The following is a 23,517-nucleotide window of genomic DNA, read 5'->3' on the forward strand; positions in this document are numbered from 1 at the left end:
CAAACTGATAACTATCTAACCACCAAGGATTACATCTCCATCACAGGTTAAATTGTATATATGTATTTCTGTTGCTTAGTCTTCCCATGAAATAACACATGAGATACACTGTATCCACAAATATCCTTCGGATGGTAAAATGCATAAAATCATATTCTTACTATTTATTCCATTGATAAATTCGAATGGAAAAAACCTTAAATTGCTTCTAGGTATCACCATCATAAGGAACACTGTACAGGACATCCTTGGAGGTAAATGAGAATAAGATCTTGCTTCATCTGCTTTGAGTATATTGGAGCTACAGTCCTAATGTTAAGAAATTGTCCTGTATTTCCCTGATGGCTAAGGATGTTGAACATTTCTTTAGTATTTTTCCACCATTGAGATTCCTCTATTGTGAATTCTCTGATTAGAACCTCAGCATCTACATGGCATCTCCTTGGACTACCTTTCTCTATCCCTTTTTGGATTTCCTGCCTGACTAACTCCCGCCTGTCTGTCCTTTGGCTAAAGCAGAGAACCACTAAGAGCAACATATATTCACAGCATACAGAAGGACATCCCCAGTTACTCCATTGCCCACCTGGGGAAATCCATCTAAAAGACTCTCATCCTCTCCCAGATCCCTCCTATGCTCAACTCTGCTATATTTTTCCACAAGTTATTGCTCCCTGAGAAGATACACGCTTACTTGTTGCTTTCTGCCTTCCCACTGAAGGTAAGTTTCCTACCACTTGGAAGATTGTTTTGTTCCACTCTGTATCTCTTGAGCCACAGGTGTGTTTTCTGACATATGTCAGATGAATCATTCCCCTGTACAAAGTGCGGAGCTGGCATCCTTTGAAAGATTAGGATCTATTGTTTTGATACCTTGATCCAGAAAATATAAATTTTCCATATGCACAATTATAAGATAAATAAGCATCAATTACTGTACGCCCACTACCTGCCTATGACTGTGATAAGAGCTCTGAGGAATGGGAAAAACATGAGAGGCTCAAGCATGGAGCAACGGAGATGATGTAAGAGCAATGTAGTTCATTACATGCAGGAGACATCTGTATTTAAATTCATATGAACAGATGGAACTATACAGCACAGGAAAATCCTCAGGAGAAGAAGACTCAGCAACAAAGACAACTGTAGTGAGGTTCTGGTGTCTGCTCCTTGTTTACGTAGGTATGAGTATTTGATTCAATGACAGCATTAGATACCATGATTTTAGTGGATTATAACATAAGACAGTCATGTTACAGATCCTGCAGTCATTCAGGGACTCTTGCATCTTGAGCCTCTCCTCTTCTATGTGCCTGGTTTCCTCTGTCATCAGTAAGCAGATGGGATGTGGCCGTGTGCTGTATGTGCACCAGACTTGGAATTGCTGTGCGTCACTTTGACTTATAATCTATTCCTGAGAATCAGTCACATGGGGACTTAGAATGTACCGGGAACCTGGAGTCCACACTTTAGCTGTGTGACTAGGGAGTATGGGAACCTGGTAAGTAACACAGTCTTCATCCACAAGCAGGTAGTCATAATACTTATTTGGGATATCAATCCGGAGAAACACTTAACCAAAGAGAAAATCTCCCTTCATGTCAATACTTAGCCAAAGCCATTGATTGGTTTGCTTGGTTCCATAATAAATGACATAGAACTGAATCTATTTGCTTTCATTTTTATGGAGATATAACTATGACAGGTGGTCACCATGCTTCCTTACAGTTCAGTCATGCGTGATGCTGAGCCACGAGCTGTTGTCACCACTGTTGGGAATGTACATCCTGTCATCAGGTGGTCTATCAGAAGTTCCAAACTGATCCTTCATTTTCACTCACCATACTTAACATAGACAACATCTTTAGAAAATCTTTTTTATTCATCATCCTTTTATTTATGTTACATACTAACCACAGTTTCCTGGGGTGATATTTTGTTTGTGATTTAACAAATAAAGCTTGCCTGAAGATCAGAGTGCAGAGCTAGCCACGATAGTTAGTCATAGACGCCAGGCAATGAGGCACACAACTTTAATCCCTAGCTGTCTGTTCAAAGTCCTGGAGCTCCCACAGCTCAGGTCAGCTGTGTCTGTGGGTGTCCCCATGATGATCTTGCCCCCCCCACCCCTTGCTCTTATATCCCCCCTCCCTCTCTTCAACCAACTCCTGGAGCTCTGCCCAGTGCTTGGATGTGGATCTCTGCATCTGCTTCTATCAGGTACTGGATGAAGACTCTATGATGACAATTACGGTTAAATGTTCATAAACAGTGCATTTTATAAACATGTTCCATGCATTTGCTATATTTCAACTGCTCTCACATACAAAAGACTAAATGGTTATAAAGATAATGTGCATATCACATAATTTACAACTCAAAACATGTGATTAATTAAAATTAAAAGCCAGATTGGCATTTTTGTTTCTTCACACTGTCTTATATTTTGATCCAAATAGCGTGAAAATTCTTTTCATTAATCTCAGCAAGAATTTACTGGGAGTTTCCAATTTTATAAATAAACATTCTTAGTTCCATACTTTAAAAATTGATCTTAATTTTTTCTGTTCCGATACTATTAACTTCTTGTCTGGGAAAAAAATCCGGACTCCTTCTATCAGAGGCCTCTTCTCTGCTCTCCATGTCTTCTCTGTTTTCCTCCATCACTCTCTCTCTTTTAAAGTCCTGGAAGGCTTCTGAGACTAAACCTAAGCATGCTTCTAGTCAGTGACAGAAAATTTCATCACAGGAGAAGCAATGGGAGGAAATGGCAGGTGACTGATGATAGAATATATGTAATATTTCGTGGGAGTACTTCCTCTTCCCCGAAGCATAGGTGTGGAAGGACTGCGTGATACAGGCTGGAAGGGTGTTTGTTTTCAAAAGTCGAACAAGACATCAAGTGTCATTTTTTATAAAAAGAAAGAATGTATTTGAAGGCTTCCCTTATTTGAAGGTCCAGAAGGATGTTATGGAGGCTGAAGCATCATCTAGGAGGGGTTTTGGCCAGACGGTAACCCATGTGATATACAAATGATGTCAGAACCCGGCAAACGGAAAAGATCCAAGGGCAAAAGTGAAGCCTGTGGCATCTGGCTTAGAAGTCTGGATTGATGCTCTTTACACCTATTGAGGATAATAAAGAAACTGAGTATGGTGGCTTGCAGCCATAATTCTAGCAGTTGCGAAGCTGAGGCAGGAGTACTTTTTTCAAGTTTGAGAGTAGTGTGGATGATACAGAGAGTTACAGAGCAACTTGGGCTACAGTGCGATACTAAGGAGCAAAAACAAAGAATAACACAAAAGAGGGAAGAGTGTATTTTTTGTGAGATAATTGGTTCAAAACCACACTCTCTTGTTAGCACATCTGTAGGGCATCTGGTCACAGCAGCATCATGAATTTAAAACACAAGTCTTGAACCACGAAGAAACATGAGGACAGGGATGGAGATATGAAGCTGTCATCAATTTATACTCCCAATTATAATACAGTAAGGTTTTTAATATTCTGATGCCACACACAAAGAAAATACACCTACCCTTTAGCTGTTTTCTTAAAACTGAAGTGACTATGTATGGCTCAAGGGCCAACAACACAGAACAACTATGACTTGAAAGCAAGTTCACCTGTTCTGCTCTGGATTGCCAACCCCACTCCCCAAAGGGATTTACTGTTGCCAATCCATTCCATACCATTCTGCATGCTCACTGGCATATGGAGATATGTAAACTCTACTACCATATTTAATTTTCAATAAACTTCATACACTGCATAAACAAATGTGTACTGTTAATTTTTAAATTGCTATAACATAGTTTCAAAGAAAATGCCTTGTTCATCTGTTCAGTCATGCAATAAATATTTATTGGGTATCTACCAGGTCACTGGTCCCTTGGGATGCTGTGGTGATCTGACAGAAAGCTAACATTCCTATGTGGATGACGAATCTCAAATGGTAACCGTTTATTTAGTGTCCAACTTTGTGCTTGGTTACTGAATTTTTGTCTGTTTATCATTATTATCTTAGGATAGATTTCTAGAAATGCTTTTATTTAACCAAACAGTATAAGGATTTTTAAGCCTTTTAGACAAAATGCCAATTACTTTCCAAACATTTATATGATTTATATCCCACACCCAAAATAACACATTTCAACAGACCCTGGCAAATATTACCTTCTTCTTCCCTTCAGTCAAGACATAAAAAAACCAACCCATGACTCTGGTTGTAAAATAGAAAGACATGGGTTTGACTTAGTAGGACAACCAAAATGGCGCTCTATGTTTTCAACCTCCAAACACTGGTGTCTCATCTTTCTGCTGCTCATCAGCATTTTGAAGAGGTCTGTCTGCTAAGCACATTGGTTCTATGCAAAGACTTTGTGATGAGATTCGGTGGATAAAATAATCAAAGGAAATAAGAGGGAAAATGTCTCAGGCAAAATTAAGTCATTCTCATATCTGTGGAAAATGGAAACCTGGTTGCCTCACACACACTGGTGCTGATTCATTAATATTAATTGGTATCTCCCAAGCAAGAGAGAAAAGTGCCTTAGATCCTAATCGTACCTCATTATGATAACAGCAGACTGCATCTAACCGACTAGTCAGCTTTTCAGTTACAGAGTCCACTGGCCTATCATGAAAAAACACCTAGAAACAGAAATGGCTCCTAACAGCAAAACAGTAGCACTCAAAATCCTGCCTTCTCCCTTTGTCCTCACACAGATTGTCCTGCCAATCTGTCAACCTCTCCACGACATTCTATCCAGGAACATGGAAGAACTGCCCCTCTGCACGCTGAAGTGTAGGGTTAGACAGGTGGAGGTAAGGGTTACACAAGTATGTGAACTGAGAGAATTCCTTTCTTCTTTTAAAAAATTAGTGCATATTTGTATCAGAATTTTGAAATATATAAAGGAAGTAGGAAACAACTTTTCAGAAATCTTGCTACAGAGATGGGTCCTCTATTGATGTGTTCCATTTTTTTCCCGTATGTACACTATTTAATACTGAACACATGGTACACAGTTTTCGCATGGTTGGATAATTGAAATGGAACCTTTGAGTCAACAGATGGAGGTTCTCCAATCACACTACACTGTCCATTCACGTGTGCCTTTCAGCCAGTTGTTCAGCCTCTCTGAGCCTTGGTTTCCTCACCAGCAAAACTGGTGACTAAAAACAGTCTGTATCGAGCCAGATGTGGTGGTACGTGGCTGTATTACCAGCTTTGGGAGACAGAAGCATAATTCAAGGTCATCCTTGGCTATTTAGCAAGTTGGGGGCTAGCCTGAAATCCATGAAACCCTGCCTCAAAGTACTTATGTTTTAAAATGTAGCTTTCGTTAGAGAATAAAGAGCCACGCATTCCATCATAGAAAAACACTTTCTTCCTTTACTTCTTTTCTTCCTCTTGTTTTTTCTTTCTCATCCTTTTCTCCTCCCCCTTATCCCCCCCACACCATTTTCATAATAGACCCAGGATTTAGAAATGATCCCTAAAACACAAAGTCCCCGTGCACAGTGTGTCTATCAAACCTCTTTAAGAAGGGCGCACCTTACCTCTGGGTTACCTTTCAGGTTCATCGGGATGGGGATCTTTCTACTTGGAGTTCTGACCTTTGCCAAGTGGGCAAAATGAGATTTCTTGAGTGGGTTTAGTGGCTGTTTAGGCTAGCATGTGGATCATATGGCAAAATGATTCTGTGTCCGGGTCACATTTTCTTAAACACAAAAAACTGCTACAGGAAGGTTGAATGTCATCAAAACCTTCATGAATGGAAATGTGACAATCAAATAATGTGTGTTGAAAAGACAGTGAAGCCCCACACAGCTTGGAGGAACACATGTGTCCTGGTAGAGAGCCTTGCAGTCCCCATCACTGAGAGTCAGTTTGTACTGCAACTGCCTCTACCCAAGAGGGCGACTCACCCAGGCTGGAGTACCACTGGCCCACAGAGTATCTCTTGGATCACATTAGCCTTAGATGTTTTACCCTTGCTCACCACTTGGGCTACTCTGGCTGGGGGGATTGTGCCAGAATCCCTGGTCTGTTTCCTGAGCACAGGGATGAGAGGCCACCAAGCTGCATAGGATTTACATGGTGTATAGACCTCTGTGTCAGTTCTCACACTTGTGCCCCAAGCTAGCTCTTCACCAACTGAGCCATCTCCACAGGCCTGTCCCTTAGTTACTTCCCTACTGCTGTCAGAAGACTCCATAACCAAAGAAACGTATAGGATTGGGGCTTACAGTTCCACAGAGTTGTAGCCCATGGTCATGATAGTGGGGAGCATGGCAGCAGGCAGGCAGACACAGGATTGGAGCAGTAGCTGAGAGCTTATATCAGATCCATAAGCACAAGGCAGAGAGCTATCTGGAAATGGCACGGACTTTTGAAACCTCAAAGCTCACTCCCAGTGACACACTTCCTATAACAAGGCCACTCCTCCTAGTCCTCTCCAAACAGTTCCACAAACTGTGGATCAAATATTCAGACACGGGGTCCATGGTGGCCATTCTCCACACCTTGCATTTTGTATTTTATGAACAACTATATATACTATAACCCACAGATAGATAAAAGAAATTAAAACTTGTAAGGACCAACTGTCACATGAAACTGCTTCTTATCGGACTTAGGGAAGGGAATGGTTCCCAGAGATTCAGTGTGGGACTGAACTGCCAAGTTCAAAATGGACTCAAGCATTGTTGGTGTCATGTTCTGACCAAAATTTCCATCTTTGATCTTGTTTGTTATTCTCTCCCCCCATGACTAGCAAAGCAGAACTCTGTGTTTCTCAGAAAACCAGTACTAAAAATCTCTATGGACATTGAAATTGCTTTACAAAACATTTTGATGAGTAAAGTATAAATGAAAAAGAAACATAAGGCTTACATTTCCCTTAAATACACAAGGGGTTGTAAATAGAGAAACACGTTCATGGAAACATGCTGGGGAATATGCTGGGACTTTGAAAAATAGTTGGAGAGAGACATTTGATGAGCCCAAGTGCAGCTGGATCTTGCTCATCCGTGACGCTTTTTTTAAAAGGTAATGGATTATAAATAAAAACATATATTAATAATCCACATCAGGGATGATAGCAACACAGGGGGAAAATCCCTCTGCATTAGTCATCCAGATGGAAAAATTCTATGAGGCTTGTAAGTGCAACATGAGAAACCTGTAGAGCGCCATCTCTCACAGACTGCTCTCACTCTTGCTATCAAATACAACGGAATTGCAAACCCTGGATGATTGCAGTGAGGACGGCAGACATCGCATCAGTACTGCCGTCAAAAGGAATTGCTTCCTGTTCTCATGTGGTGACATATGAATCCTGGGTCTGTTCCCTTGGGAATATATGTAAGACGGCACGTGTATTGCAGATTACACATGTGTATGTTCTGAGGTGAAGTTCTAATAGTTCGCTTGAACCTAGATTCCTTTTTGGAGAGGTACAGTTAAATGAACTTTCAAATGGGCGTATGGACCAATGATTCTTATGTTTATTCCTATCTGGTTATGATGCATAGAACTGCCCGCTCACTCACATGGGAGCACAAGACTTGTGTATTGTTAGACACGGCAGTATATGCACTGGATCGATTTGCAGGGAAGTCCAGCTTCCGTTTCCAGGTACTCTAGAAGCACCTGCCAGAACTCTGGCTTGTCGGCAGAGAAGAATGCTTCTTTTTCTTGTTTTTGTTTTGAAACAGGGTCTTGCCCTTTAGCCTGGACTGCCTGTGAACTCATGATCCTCCTGCCTCAGGCTCCTGAGCAACTGTAAAGAAGAGATCAACAGAAAAAGTTGTTTTAAAAAATCAAAAAGATGTCTAGCAGGAGAGAGAGGAGCGGGGGATGGAGAAAGATTTTGGGTATCAACTTGGTTAGCTGACTGGAAGCCTAGACTCTTGTTAACTGCCAATCACACACCAGGATGTGTTTGGTAGTGTGTGTTCAAAGAATACTGGCATGTAGGTCAGCACGTGAAAAGTGTTCCCAGAATGCACTTTGTGGTGTGCAATGAAGGAGACATTCAAGCACAGCTGGAAGCGGAAGGAGCAATCTGTGTTACCTCTCTGGTCGGTTTTAGTGGGGAGATTCTCTGCTGTTACCCCGGCTGCACATAACACTCCACTTTCTTTAGTCTTAAGTTGTAGGGACTCATACCTACAACCCTCCTGACATTCTTGGGTTTTCACCTTTATACTGGGGCTGTGTTACTGACCTTTCTTATTCCAAGGCTTTGAGAGGAAACTGTGATTAGGTTCCCTTGCCCCATACTTTCAGAAGGTCACCAGAAAAATTGTCAGCCTCTGTAGTCATTGGAAGAACTTGATACAGTTTCTGTCATAAAGATTATGTAACATATATGTGTACTATAAATTTAATTGGCTCTATTTCTCTGGAAAACTTTGATATGGGTATTTAAAGGATACTAAAGATCATCTAACTGCTAGGATGACCAAGAATAACCAAAATTAAAGGGATATAAATACAGAGCTGCATTTCTGACCTACACCTTTTCTTCTCTCTGGGGAACTACTAAGTTTTTTGTTTGTTTGCCTCCCCCCCCCCATTCTGTTTGCCTAAGAACCACATTGTGTCTTTTAAAACATTTATTTGCTTGTTTATTCATGTGTGTATGCCCGCACATGCCTATGTGGTGTGGTCCAGTTGTGGGGGTCAGAGGACTACTATGGAGTGTGTCGTTCTCCCCTGCCTAAAGATTGCAGGATGGTGAACTAAAAAGTCACCCTCCACACCTGTCACTGCACAGAGCCATCGTGCCTGCTCCTCTTCTCCACCTTAAAATACTGTCAGAGGAAATGTAGCACTGGCTTGGTGGATGGCTTAGTTAGGATTTCTATTGCTGTGAAGAGACACCATGACCAAAGTTACACTTATAAAGAGAAACATTTAATTGGGGCTGGCTTACAGTTCAGAGGTTCCGTCCATTATCATCATGGCGGGACTTAGCAGCTTGTAGGCAGATATGGTGCTGGAGAGATAGCTGAGGGTTCTACATCTTGCAACTTGAAGACAACAGGAAGTGAACTGGGCCACTAGATATGACTTGAGCATATAGGAGACTTCAGAGCCCACCTCCACAGTGACATACTTCCTCCAACAAGGCCACACCTCCTAATAGTGTCACACCCAAACCCCATACTCCCAAACTTTCAACCCCACCCCCATTCCACAGGTGGATCTCTAGAACCCAAGGCCAGGGTATCTAAACAATCAGTGAGAGACCTTGCCCCCAATGGCAAAGTGGAGAGATTGAAAGCACCCAACTGCTATACTGTGGTCTCCACATGCACACATACACAATACACACAGACAGACAGACACACACACACACACACACACACACACACACACACACACACACATTCTTTCCTTGGTCCCATTTCCTCATCTAATGGCACAGTAACAATCTCAAGCACTTCTTTCTTGTCCTTCCATAGACTTCCCATGCCTCTTCTTACCTTGCCCATCTATTCTGTCTCCTTTATCCGTAGGGACCTGGGCCCAGTAATCAGTGCATAACCGGAGGGAGGAATTTGGAGAAAGATGTCCCCATCCCAACATCCTGTCATGCCTGGGAATTAAAGTGTTCTTGGTGGTATTAAAGAAGCCTTCTTGAATAAAAGACATTTCTTTCATATCTAAAAATAGTTTGATGGTCAGTCCAAGAGTTAGACGTTGAACAATTTTCACATTTTTTCCCTGCATAGGAATTTTAGTGGGAATTTTGAGGGAGGCTATTTGGGGCTACTGTGAAGCTAACTTTGTAACCATAAACTGTCTTTTTTTCAGTTCTGGAGAGTGTCACAAATGTTTTTGTCCAGCTAGGAACATGGTGAGGTCAAATGTTGCAGGATCAATGGTGTGCTGCTTCTAGTCTGCTCCTCAATACCGTTACTGTCCCTGAGGCCAGATGAGGACACTGACTCTGCCTGTTCTAACCTGAACAATTAAGAGCTGCTTTCTTTTCCTCTTTGGGTAGTGGAAAAAGATGTGAGGAGAAGGGACTTTGGACCAGCTACTTTGGGTCTGAGCTATCACAGCCACAAAGTTAGAACAGTAGAACTCTGGGCACATCCATTGCCAACAGGGTCATAAGCAAAGATGAAGATGCCAAATGGCTTAGAAAAACTCAGAGAAACTGCAGCAACATCTCTCTGGAGCCAAGAACTTAGTGTTAAAGTCACTTAGAGGTCAAGATTGACCCGTGACATTATAGGGCCACATCAGATGACATTGAACAATCACACAACCAAATCTATGCGATATTAGGGCAACCTTATCATAGATATCCATGATCCAGATATCAAAATTCTGATCACCAAGTGAGAAAAAATACATACTGAGTCAACTGTGTGAGCAGGGAAAGAGGGTGGGGTGTCCATCGGGGCAGAATGGGGAAGTTAGTCGTCTTCCTTACACAAGCTGATTTTGAAAGCATAGAGTCTGTGGCTTCTTTTGGTAATCACCCCGTGTTCACGGTCAGGGTGGGAGTCCAGTCAGCTGCTTCTTCTGCAATTCCCAAATAGCTGCTTCCTGGGACTTAGAGCTCACTTCGGGGGCCGTGGCTTTGTTTTATATGGGGGTCCTTTTGTTTATTTATCCACTTGACAATAACCAAGCTAAAAGTTCAGGCAAAGGAATATTGAAGATTTTTTATTTAAAAATAAACCAAATAAGAGGTTGTTTTGTTGTTATTGTTGCTGTTGTTGTTTGTCGAGCTAATGTTAAGTCATGGGCAGAGTTACGGCTGAGTGTTAGAGTGTAAGTCACTAGCTATTCACATTACAGCTTTACACGTGAACTTGGGACAAATTTAATATCCAACACAATAATTTCAGCTGCCCCACACCTTTTGCACTTTGGAATCTATTCATAACATTCAGGGGAAATTTCACCAGTTTGTCTTGAGTCGTTTTTCCATTTTCTGCTTTACTTTTTAAAGCAGGATTTTAAACTTTTCATATAGTGCATTATGCTTCAGGGTTGAGATGATCTTTTCATACATAGCGGGGATTTATTTTGTTGTTTGGGGCATACGCAAGGTGGTGAAAGAAGGAGCACTTTTAACATGTTTACAAAAAAGAAGTAAAAGATGTACAGTGTTAAAGCACAATGTGACTGTGAAACCTCAGCATATGTCATATGAAGCAAAGAGAGCTGTCAATCAAAAGGAGCACTATGACTGCTCCCCTATGCCACTTGTAAAGTATTCTGCTGACCTGTGTCCTTAGCACTCCAAAACAGGTGTGATGTAAACAGTAAACAAAGTGGTGGGGACAGACAATTAAAATATTATTTGTCAAAACAAATATTTTCTGGGGACCTTGGCTGTCGCCTCTATTGCTATTATCTCAGTCTGTAAGAGTGCAGTTGAATTAACACTGTTGGTTTTGGTTGTTTGTTTTCTTATTTTGAGGTAGGGTCTATTGCCTGAAACTTCCGAATCTCCTGTATCAGCTTCCTAAGCACTGGTATTACAGATTTGTATGTCATTCCTGTCCAATCCTGATTATTTTTAAATGAGAGAAGGCCAGTTGTACTAGTTAGTTTTTGTCCAATTTACACAAACCAGTGTTATCTGGGAAGAAGGAACCTTAACTGAGAAATCGCCTCCTTGGATTGACTTGGTGGCAAGTCTGTGGGGCACTTTCTTGACCAATGATTGAGAAGGGAGGGCCAACCAACTGAGAAAAGTGCCACCCCTGGGTGGGTAGTCTTATACACCCCTGGGTCGGATAAGAAAGCCGGCAGAGCCAGCCATGGGAAGCAAGCCAACAAGCAGACTTCCTCTGTGGTCCTCCAGTTTCCGCTTCCACTTTCCTGCTGTGAGTCCCCACTCTGACTTCTCTCCGTGTTCAACTGTTACTGGAAGTGTAAGATGTAAACCCTTTTCTTCCGAAGTTGCTTTTGGACCATGGTATCTTATCACAGCAACAGAGAAGCAAACTAGGAAAACAGTGGGGGTAAAACTCATTTCTTTTTCTGGCCCCATCTTTATTGGGTTCTTGGGATCAAAGCCACTCTGGATTACGGGTTTATTTTCCCTACTTACCTTCGGGACTTATAGGCAACCAATATCAATGTGACAGGATCTCGATACATGCTTTGACTCTACAGTTCAGAACCTTGGAGAACTGTGCAGGGACAAACATCCCTGATCTACATGAGGCTGTTTAGAATCTACTATTTAATCCTGAAATCTGTAACTTGACTTCTGTGATGGCTACTGTTCATTGTCAGCAGAATCTAAAATCATTTGGGACATGGGTTTGCCTCTGGAAGCTTATACCACATTAACTGATGTGGGGGACCCATCTTCATGGGAGGTGGCAGAAATCCTGAGCTGTATAAAATGGAGAAATCGATCTGAGCCCTGGCTTGCATTCACGGCTCTCTGCTTCCCAGGTATGAAAGCAATGTGACCAGCCTCCTTCTCCTGCCACTGTGCCTTCCCTGCCTGATGCCTGCCTTCTGCACCATGCTGGACTCCATCATTCTGCAATGATGGGATACTGTACCCCCTTTCTCTCTTATGTTGCTATTCTCAGTTTGTTTTATCACAGCGGCAGAAAAGTAACTAAGACAGAAACCACGACATGCATTTCAACAGACAAAATAAATGCCCTGAGTATAAAAACAGAAGAATAAAGTCAGCAAGGTTTTTTTGCTACTTCATACATATTCTATGGAAACAACTTATAAACAGAGTATTACAACCCTCATGGAACCCTGAATTTGTAAGATGCAGGACCAACAACAGAATCAATGGATGTTACCCTAGGAATGACCTATGCTCAACTCAAGGAAGACATAGAAACAATGTTGGAAATTGTTTAAAATTTGCATATTTAGTTTTTGCACATTTTAATATTTTAAAAAGTATTCTGGTTCAATGGATGGAAGTGTTTGTTTTGAAATCACGAGGCCTTCCAACTAAAACCACAGAACCTATCCAAAGCTAGGCTTTGTAGCTTGTATATTTAGTTCCAGGAATGATAGCAAGAGATGGGAGGTGAAAAGAAGAGAATCCCTAAAGGCTTATTACCCTGATGTACACAGTGGGAAAACAACAACAACAACAAAAAGACACCTTGCTTCAAATAAAGTGGAAGGTGAGAACAGACACCTAAGGTAGTCCTCTGACCTGGTGGCACATGCCCTCCTTCATTCAAATGCAGAGATGTAGACACACACTCACATGCCCCCCACATGTATATACACAATACACACAGAAACAAAATGTATTCACTTATTTATTTGACACTGTCATTAAGTCCTCTGCAGGGAGAATTAAACAGAGGTTCCAAACTCTATACTGCAAACAGCAAAGCCATAGGTAAACTAAGAAAGGACAGGGAGAAAGAAAGTTATGGTACATAAAATATAAAGAGAAACTATATAGAATATTTAAAATTCAAGTTTCTATGTCACCCAGTATCAAGTCTATCTACTGGTCCTATTTATAGTGGAAAGGGCTGGACAATAGCTGCCTCTCTTGGTTTGTAGTTAATCTGCTTGCAATCCACAAGTAGTTACCCTAACGTCTATACCCAAGTTAGAATAACCCTGATTATATTTTCTGTGACTTTATCACACTAAAGGATAAACAGCAAAGATCCTATACTGAAACAATTCTGGAGTTCACTTACAGCCTGGTAACTTAATTTCATTTCCTCTCCTTATTGGAAAGGCATAGTTATAAGATTAAAAGCTCCTTTACGGAGTTTTCATTCCAGTCACTGTTTACTTTGTACATAACCTGGAAAAGATTGTTGGCAGGCATTCTTTCGGTATTACTAAAATATTTCCTTAGCATCACCAGTAGATACAGTAAATGGTAATAAATGACTAAGATGGGAGCTGAATTTGCATGTTGGACTTCATCACAGAACATACAGGACTCCAAATTGGAAGGACTGAAAACCCTGTATGTCTAAGAGTGTATGCATTCAGATTTTCTTATCATTCCTGGCACAATTCCCCCACTGCTCATGTTTAATTACATTTACAAGTACAAATTCATGCTTGTTCCAAATTGTAGAATTCCAGTTATAATTCACATATTTTGGTAAGAACACAGAACACGTGAGCTACAAGCATATTTTACATTCATTACTTTTCCCAACAGGAAAAGATGAAATTCGATAAAACTTTAGTATTTATTTATCTGAATTTGAAATTGAATTCATTCCTATGAATTTCTTACAAACTGAATGTTCTAGTTTGTTTCTTTGCTGCTATGATGAAACTACAACCAAAGGTAACTTGGGGTGGAAAGGGTTTATTCCATCTTACTGGTTACAGTTTATCAAGAGAAGCTAATGCAAGAACTCAGACATGGCAGGGACAGCAGAAGAACCTCTGGGAAATGCTGCTTACTGGCTTATCCCCCCCCCAATTTTTATACAGACACCTTTCTGTCTTTCTTATACAACTCAAGCCTATTTTCCCCAGGACAGCACCACCCACAGTGGTCTGGGCCCCCTTCATCAACTGGCGTCAAGAAAATGCCTCTGGGACATGCCCACAGACCAATCTGATGAAGGTAATTCCCCCAATTTAAGGTCCCTCTTCCCAGGTAATCTTCATTTAGTCTCTGTATATCTACAAGAGGTTCCAGAGTATTTCAGGATTAAAGAATGGTCTATTGAATAATTCAAATATGGGCTTTCTTTTTTATCAATTCAAGTGGAAGAGAAAAGGCTCAAGAAAGTATCTAAAATTTGTTTCTGAACAAAAAGTCAGTCTTTTTGTTATTGTTGTTGTTTTTCGAGACAGGGTTTCTCTGTGGCTTTGGAGGCTGTCCTGGAACTCGCTCTTGTAGACCAGGCTGGTCTCGAACTCACAGAGATCCGCCTGCCTCTGCCTCCCTAGTGCTGGGAATTAAAGGTGTCGCCAACACCACCCCACTCGAAAACTCAATCTTATGATAGCTTTTTATCACATACTCTTGTGGTGATATCTTGCTCATACAAATAAAGCCTGTCTGAAGAACAGAGGATGGAGCTTGCCACTAGCTAACCATAGAGGTCAGGAGGTCTGTACAGACAGACGGAAGTGAGATGGCTGGGTGGAGAGAGGATATAAGCAGGAAGAAACAGGATCTCGCTCTCTTTTCCACTGAGATGCTAACGAGGTAAAGGTGGCTGTGGCTGGCTCCTTCTTCTCTCTGATCTCTCAGCATTTTCCTCTATATCTGACTCCAGGTTTTTATTATTCAGACCAATTAAGAACTCCTTTTACATTTTGGTGCCCACATGGCCAGAACACTAACAGCAGGACAGGGGTAAATGCTATTCGTGGGCCCTCCTCTGGCCCTGAGAAAGCTGCCAGCTGCTGTGGGCGCTCTCAGTCAAGCAGCCGCACCCGACTCCCTGCTCCTCCCCTCCACCCAGCACCACGGGTTTACACTATCCCTAGAACCTTTTTATTAGAACTCGGAGCTTTGACCCAGCCTGTATTTAGACTAAAGGGACACACTCCCAGACCTCACGACTTCTATGGTTAGCAGGCTCCTTCCTGTGATCTTCAGACACAGCAAGGTACCATCACATACTCCTAATTTTACTATCCTTAAGCTTCCAAGTCTTCCACATTTCTCCCATGAATCAGTCCGAAGTCCCCAGGAACTACAAGGTCATTTTTTTTTTATCAGAATAGCCCTTCTTCTTGGGGCCAATTTTTTGCATTATTTATTTTTCTCAGTGTTGTGACCAAATATCTGACAAAGGGTAACTTAAGGGGAAAGTTGTTTTTTTTTTTTTTTCCCCGTTTGTTTGTTTTGCTGACAATGTAAGAGGATATTATGTTGGGAAAGCAGGAGAGCAGGAGTGTGAGGGAGACAGAAGTTCAAGCTATGCTAACCTTTTCCTTGTGTGCATCTCAGGACCATGGCCAATGGAACAATGCCACTCATGTCTCCTTAGCCAAGTTTAGCTGATTTAGAGAAAATTCTCATCATTGGCATGCCCAGAGACTTGCCTCTTAGTGAGTCTAAATCCTGTCAAGGGAACAACACCTATTGACATCATATCACACAACTAATTTTCGATGAGACTGCTAAAATCATATAATTTACAAATAGCATATGGGGAAATAATTGACAACAGCATAGGAACAACTGCAATCATGTGACTGCAAAGGGAAAAATGTGGATCTGTAACTTAAACCACAGAAAACTTAATTTAAAATAGATGAGAATTTTACATGGAATAATAGCACCTATAAAAATCAGAAGAAAACAACAGGGGAGATCTTCAGAACATGGGATTTGGCAAAGATTCAAGAGATAGGGCACCAAAAATACCACAGTAAAAGAGAATACAGAGTGAACTTGAAATGAAAAACTTCTGTGTTTCTGAGACATTATACAAAGATGGGAAAACCCAGAGGATGAGAGAAAATATTTACGAATCATGTAACTGAATGGGGATTAATATTAAAATATATTGAAACATTTTATATAATTCAACCATAAAAGAGACAAACTAGTCTTAAAACAGGCCAATTGATCCAAACAGGCATCTCTCCAAGTAAATATAGAATTGGTTGTTTGAGAAGGTGTCCAACACCATTATGCATTAGAGAAATGAAAAATAAGCCTCTCACAGTTTACATACAGTCAGAGGACAGCCATGCTGCAAGAGAAGGGACATGGCAAAGATGGATTAATACTGTGAAGAACTTCTAACTATGCACTTGCATAGTAAAATGATGTGATCTGGTCTCCTCACAGAATAGTTCAGAAATTCTTCAAAAAGAAAAATGCAGAGTTATCATATAATCTAGGAATTCCCTGCATAGGGAATTCAACTTGTGTAGTGGTACAGTAGCTTGTAAATGAATTATGGTAGCACCATTATTTTCAATAGTAGTTCATTATGAATGAGCAGATAGACAATGGTGCTGCAGGCATTCCATGAGGGTCATTTGACCACCAAGAGGGAATACAGTACTGCTACACGCTTCATGCCTCCACTGAGATGGTCCTTAAAAGTAGTGTTAAGTGAAAGTAGGCAACCCCAAAAGTCTACATTGTATAACTTTTTTGCTATGATAATGAGAAAGTGCATTCAGACAGAAAGATTGTTGCTAGGAGTTAGGAACAAAGAATAAGGAATGGCTGTTTACAACTCAGGGTTTCTTTCTGGCTGCTGTTCATATAACCTTTCAATGTGATTTAAAAAGCATTGAATTACATACTTGCTATGGCATATATACATTATATTTCAATTTAAAAGAAGAAAACATATAAAACACAAATATCACCATCCTTCGGTAGATGAGAGAGAAAAAAATTGTATTCACAGAAAAGTTAAAGATTATGATAGAAATAAATCTTCATAGAACAAAGTTTAAATACCCGTTAGAAAATGGGATTTGAAAGAAAATTGAAAAAGTAAAAAACAACTTTAAAACCAAGGCACAATATAGGTGATAATACTCAAAGAACATGGACCAAAAAGCCAAACATGGAAATTTAAGAGAAAGATTTGAGAGATGAGAGCATAGTCCACCAACCAGAGGCACAGGAAACCACTCAAGAGCTTTTGTCCAGTGAGAATAAGTCCTGATAGCTTCCAGAATCCAGAAAAAGGATTTTTTAAATGAAGTCTCACTCAGAGAGATGACTCTTTGCTGTACTGAAACAGAGAGTGGATTCTGCACAGATCTACGTGTTACAGCGCATAAGACGTCATCAGGAATTGGTTTAAAACTTTTTTATCAACACTGATAAAAACTAGTGATGGCTGAGAAAATTTTTCTCAAGTACTGAAGGAAAAGGGTCTCTAGAAACTCAGATCTAGTTTAGCTAAAAAGTTAAGTTAAGTTAAGTTAAGTTAAGTTAAGATGCGAATAAGGACAAAGCCGGTAGGAGAGCTAACACTGAGGGGGAGATCCCGAGTGGCTTCAACACTGGGCAAAGAATTACAGACCACTGAGGAGTGCTGAGCAAGGGAGGAAGTCTCCCACAGGGGAGAATCCCAAATTGGTTATCTAATACCAAGTGGTCAGCCCGAAAAATCATATACATACAAGTGACATTGTAAGGATTGAGCAGGCTGTGTTTACATACATGGACACATGGACAAAGCAGTATATATATAAAAATAAAACAATCAAAGAAATAGAGGCTACGTATTTGAGAGAGAAAGAGGAGAAGGTGGAGCATTGGAAGGGTTGGAGAGCGGAAAAGGAAGAGGGAAAATGGTGTAATTGTATTTTAATTAAAAAATTAGAAGCAATAATAGATATTTTTGAGCAGGCAGAGTCTCAAAAATTTATCTCTAATGCAATTTTTAAAGGAATCCCCCAGAAAATGTTATTTATTAAAGTGAGGAAGTAAACAAAGAGCCAATATACATGGACTTGGGGCAGGAGAGCTCCAACAGCACAGGGAAAGACAAGGACCCACAGGGGACTTTGAAGACTGAGAGGACAGCTGTGGGCCCCAACAGGTGGCAGGCAGCCAGCTGACCCTGGAACAATCAGGCCATGGCAGGATTCTGTGGGAAGAATAACACTGAAGAAACGCAGAGCCCTGGCAGTGTGCAAGAACCATTTTATAATTTAAAAACATGTGGAAAAGCTGAGCACCGTGGTGCATGCCTGTGATTCCAGTGACAAGGGAGCTCTTAGAATAGGGAGGCTGCAAATGTGAGGCCTATCAGGGCTAAACAATGAATTCTAGAACAGCCTGGAAAATTTACAGAGACTTTTGTCTCCAAATAAAAATCAAATATGGTTAGAGCTATAGCACGTAGGTGGGGTGCTTTCTTCTCACCTACAAGGTATTGGGTTCAATCTCTATTGCTGGGGGAGGCGGTTGTATGGAGAAAAGTAAGAAGATGAAAAATAATTTACTTGCTAATTATAGAAATACAGTAGAAAATGTGCCCAGAGCATCTAAGTGGCAACATCAGAAGCATAGACATAAGAGTGTAAACAATACGGGTCTTGTAAAAATATGACATTAGCCCAATGATAATAGTAACTAGAGGCCAGTGAGGGTAGAAAAATTGTAGTTAGGGGTGACGGGAGGCAGGGAAATCTTGTGTAGTAGACTGTATCTGTGCTCAAAAATAATATTCATTGTTGTCTTCTGACACCCTTGATAGACACCAAGACAGGGGATGCACTTGGGCCTACACAACTCATGCAGAAACAGTGTGAGCTGTGTGTGTGTCCTTGTGGTTCCCCATGCTCACTAACATTTACTTCCTCATAAGAGTCCCTAGACCCAGAGTGGCCATGGAACTGATTTAAAGTAAACCTACAACCTGAAACAGAAGTAGTAATGTAAGCCAACCTATAGATTTCTAATCTAGAAATAAATATGCTCACACAATGGCTATTACTTGGTAGTTCTCTGTTGTGAATTGTTGTTGTGGCAACCTAGAAAAGAAACCACCCCCAAGATCCATGAAATGAACAAAACCTCCAGTACCATGCATGAGAATCCTTCTCTTGAGTTGTTACTCAGGGGAGTCCGAGAGAACACCACACCCCTGAAAAAATTAAGGCTACTGCCTTTGCCTTTGGTGGCCTCTCGGAGTTTGAAAGCAAGACCCTGTTGCTGAAGCGTGATGTACTTTGGATGCAGGACTTAGAGGATTCAAACTGTAACTGACTCAGAAGCGTCATCCCTGAGGAGTGGCTATAATAGTATCAGAACATGCTATGCCAACTGCCAAAGGAGAGGAACAACCAGCAACCCTACCCAAGCTGTAAAGCTGATAAATACAACAGTGACTGGACTGGAGAGGCACCAGGATGGTGAAATAATGACACTTTATCTTTAAGATAACCAACAGATGTCTAGATGTCTAATTGGATTTAAAGCTTGCTCAACAGGAGGGAAATCACACCTAGTCCTGAACACCCAGCCATCTGCCTGTGCCTGGAGAGTTCACAGGCCTGAGAGGAGAACTTACCATTGTCACTTCCTAACTAGTGTAAGCCCTAACTGCCTGTTACTACTTACCCTTGTCCCTACAGATCATGGTAGATCTTGCAACAGATGGGATCTGCTACAGAAAGCCATATCTGGTCACAATGCAGAAATCCACTGATTCTAGAGTTGCCCACCCCCAACTAATACATCTACGACACAACACAACTGCTGAACCTAAGAGTCAGGGAACACCTCAGAAGAGGAGGCAGAAGGGTTCCAAGAGCCAGAGGACCAGGATGCCTGTTGTGAGACTGTGCCTTCTAAACAACATGGCTGCCTAAACAAAGACCTGAACAAATCCAACAACGGTTAACATCTCAAAGTAAATGGGAAAATCTCAAGGGACCACATCCCTAGAGGAAGAGCTACAAGCAATTAACAACTGAGAGACAGAGAATTATTGTCTCCCAGAAACACGCCCCCATGGGTTTATTATCTAATACCAAATAGCAAGCCCTAGGAACATGTGTGCAGGTGACCCTGAACAGACTCAGCAGGTTGTGTTTACATATTTATGTGTATTTACAACAGCAATGGTTAAAGGAGAGGAGGCCATGATTGGGGGAATGGGGGGGTGGGCAAAAGGGAATGAAGGAGGGAAAAGAGAAAGAGGGGAAATGATGTAATTATATATGAATTAAATAAAAGTAAAGACAAAGCTAGTCATCTGAAGCTAGCCCTTGATTCTTGATTCTTAAATGTCTTCCATCATGGAAACATGGAAGGTGATTTAAAATGCAAAACTCCTATGTCTGTGTGTGTGAGTGTGTGGGGAGGGGGCATACACACACAAAGGAAACAGCAATGTAGTCTGAATGACAAATTATTTGTAGAAAAGAAACTGGAACAACAGGGATACGTTTGGGTAAGTGTTATTTAAAGCAACATTAATAAAAGCACCTGACCCTGTATTAGTAACATAATAATGAACATAAAGATAGTAGTAAAGTTGTTTGACATAGTGTCAGGAATGTTTAACTGACAAAAGACCAAACAAAACCCCAGACATTAAGAAGAGCAACAAAACACATGCACACTACAGTACCTACTATCCAACTAGAAGAGAACGGAGAACGCAGAATGCCTGAGAATGATCTGGAGCCGAACTGAAGATGGCTTGATTTCTTATAGTGGTGTTCCAAATGTCAAGCAGGCACTTACTTTTCTTTTCCTTCTGAATCTGGCTATTTCAACCATTTCCTAAAGCGTTAGCTCTCCTTTATCTGATCCCTGCTTGTTTCTCTTACATTTATAACTACTCGAATTGTGTTACTCCATCCCTTGACCCAATCTTGAAGATGTTAGCAGGAATCCTGAATGGTCTGTAGGAAACTGAAGGATGGTTGGGAGGGATGTGACAGTCTGTGGCTGTGTCTCACACTTTATCCCCAACAACTAACAAACTTTGTTTGCCTGGTGTCTGCTCTCTTATCAAAAAACAGATCTGTTGGGATGGCTTTAGCAACAGGAGAAAGAAGATGCTGAGGGCGTGGTCTCATTCGAGGCACCGCTGCCGACTGACACTTGATTCACAGCACACATCTTCTCCTGGATGCTCAGACATACTCAGAAATCAGATAGCTGGAGAGTGCTTAAACACAGCTGTATCGCTGCCCAGTGCACAGGAGGACAACCTATTTGTCATCACTCAAAGCCACTTTAAAACCACAACACAAAAGCATACAAATAGCTTATGTGAAATGCCTTAAGTCTGTTTATTGACACCCTGAAGTTCCCACAGGGTCTAATCCCCACTTTCTAGAAGCACTAGAAGAGGGTCCTAGATAAATGCCACTAATTAGATATGTCCATCTTTCTTGTCTTTCTCCTTTGTGATCCTTTTCTTTCCTGTGACTTTTCTTAACCTTTCTGTGACATCGCTTTCCTGTAGGTCCATTGGAATGGAAAAGGTCACTAAAGAAGGGATGAGCCTGATTCAGTAAATACAGTGATACAGTGGATGGCAGCAAAGAAAAATATCTGATGTCAACCTCTGACCTACCTACTTACACACACACACACACACACACACACACACACACACAGGCTCACCTACACAAGTGTGTTCCACACACATGTGAACATACATTCACAAATGCGCATAAAAAACCTGAATTTCTGTTTTTACTAATATAAATATAATTATAAATAATGAAATAAGGCTGTGGAAGTACAGAGAGGAGTCTGTGTATTAAATACCTGACTATGATGACTATTTAATTTCCCTTCTAACAAAGTAACCACGGTGGAACGCCTCTATAGTGTCTCCATCTCAACTGCATTGTGTATTGCAAACACAAGATTTTTGTAATGAAATGTTTCATTCATCATTATGGACTGTATTACCAAATTAATGTGCCATCTTTGGTAGAGGAATAGTACATTGTACTTGGTTTGGCTTAACTAGCCCCCAACAAAGGTCAGATAAGTATCTGAAGCATATCAGAATCATTCAAACCTCCCTGGGTGTGTTGTCAACTCTGACAACCGCATGAGAACGGCAGCCCGTCCTTCTCTCCTGTTTCCATTGTGAAAACCTCATCTCCACAAAAAACCTTATATACAGGAGTCTGGAGCATGTTGTCTGCCCCTTCCCATTCATATTAAAAATTGATATCATCTCCAGCTAAGATTACATTTCTTATCTGCAAGAACGTGGCCTCTGATTTGAGGAAAACAGTATCAGAAGCGTGGCGTGCTTCTGGCTTTGAGTCTTGCTTTCATCTGGAACATTTCCCTTCCTTAGTCCCCAAGCCCCGCAGTCATTTCTCCCCTGCTCCATCTAGAACTGCAGCCTGTCTTGATGCTCCACTCTGGTCAGACCTGCTCCATTTCTCCTTTGATTCCTGCTTATTCTGAGTACCCCATATTACTTATTTTTACCATAACTCTTACCAAATGCCTCACAGTTAAGGGAGGGAGGATGTGTTTAGGACCACACCTCGTGGCAATTCAGTCCATCTGAAGGAGATAGTCGGGGCAGACAGGTCCATGACAGGTGGCCATGACAGTGTGAAACTATTTCTAACTTGCTGGGACATCTTGCATCTCCCTAGCAAAGGAAGCAATGACTGATAACCAGCTCCTATCGATGCAGAGAGCCACCTCCTCCAGCGAGGCTCCACCTCCTCCAGCGAGGCTCCACCTCCTCCAGCGAGGCTCCACCTCCTCCAGCGAGGCTCCACCTCCTCCAGCGAGGCTCCACCTCCTCCAGCGAGGCTCCACCACTAGCTGGGAACCAAACATTCAAATATGTGGGCCAGTGGGGGACATTTCACATCCAGATCATAACAAGTCCATTATTGCTTTGCATTTCTCAAGCTTTTCACTCACACAATAAATATTCACTGCATTTTTTTGTATGCCCAATAGTTACAGGTGCTGAATTTAAAACAATGAATGAAGTAGGGGAGAAAACATAATTTTGTTTTCTTTGTATGTGACGTCTATAGGGAATACACATATATGCACAACAAATAGGGGTAAAATAGGTCATTTGTAATGTGTCACTAAGGAGTA

Source organism: Cricetulus griseus, chromosome 5, assembly GCF_003668045.3.
Source record: "Cricetulus griseus strain 17A/GY chromosome 5, alternate assembly CriGri-PICRH-1.0, whole genome shotgun sequence".
Taxonomy (NCBI): domain Eukaryota; kingdom Metazoa; phylum Chordata; class Mammalia; order Rodentia; family Cricetidae; genus Cricetulus; species Cricetulus griseus.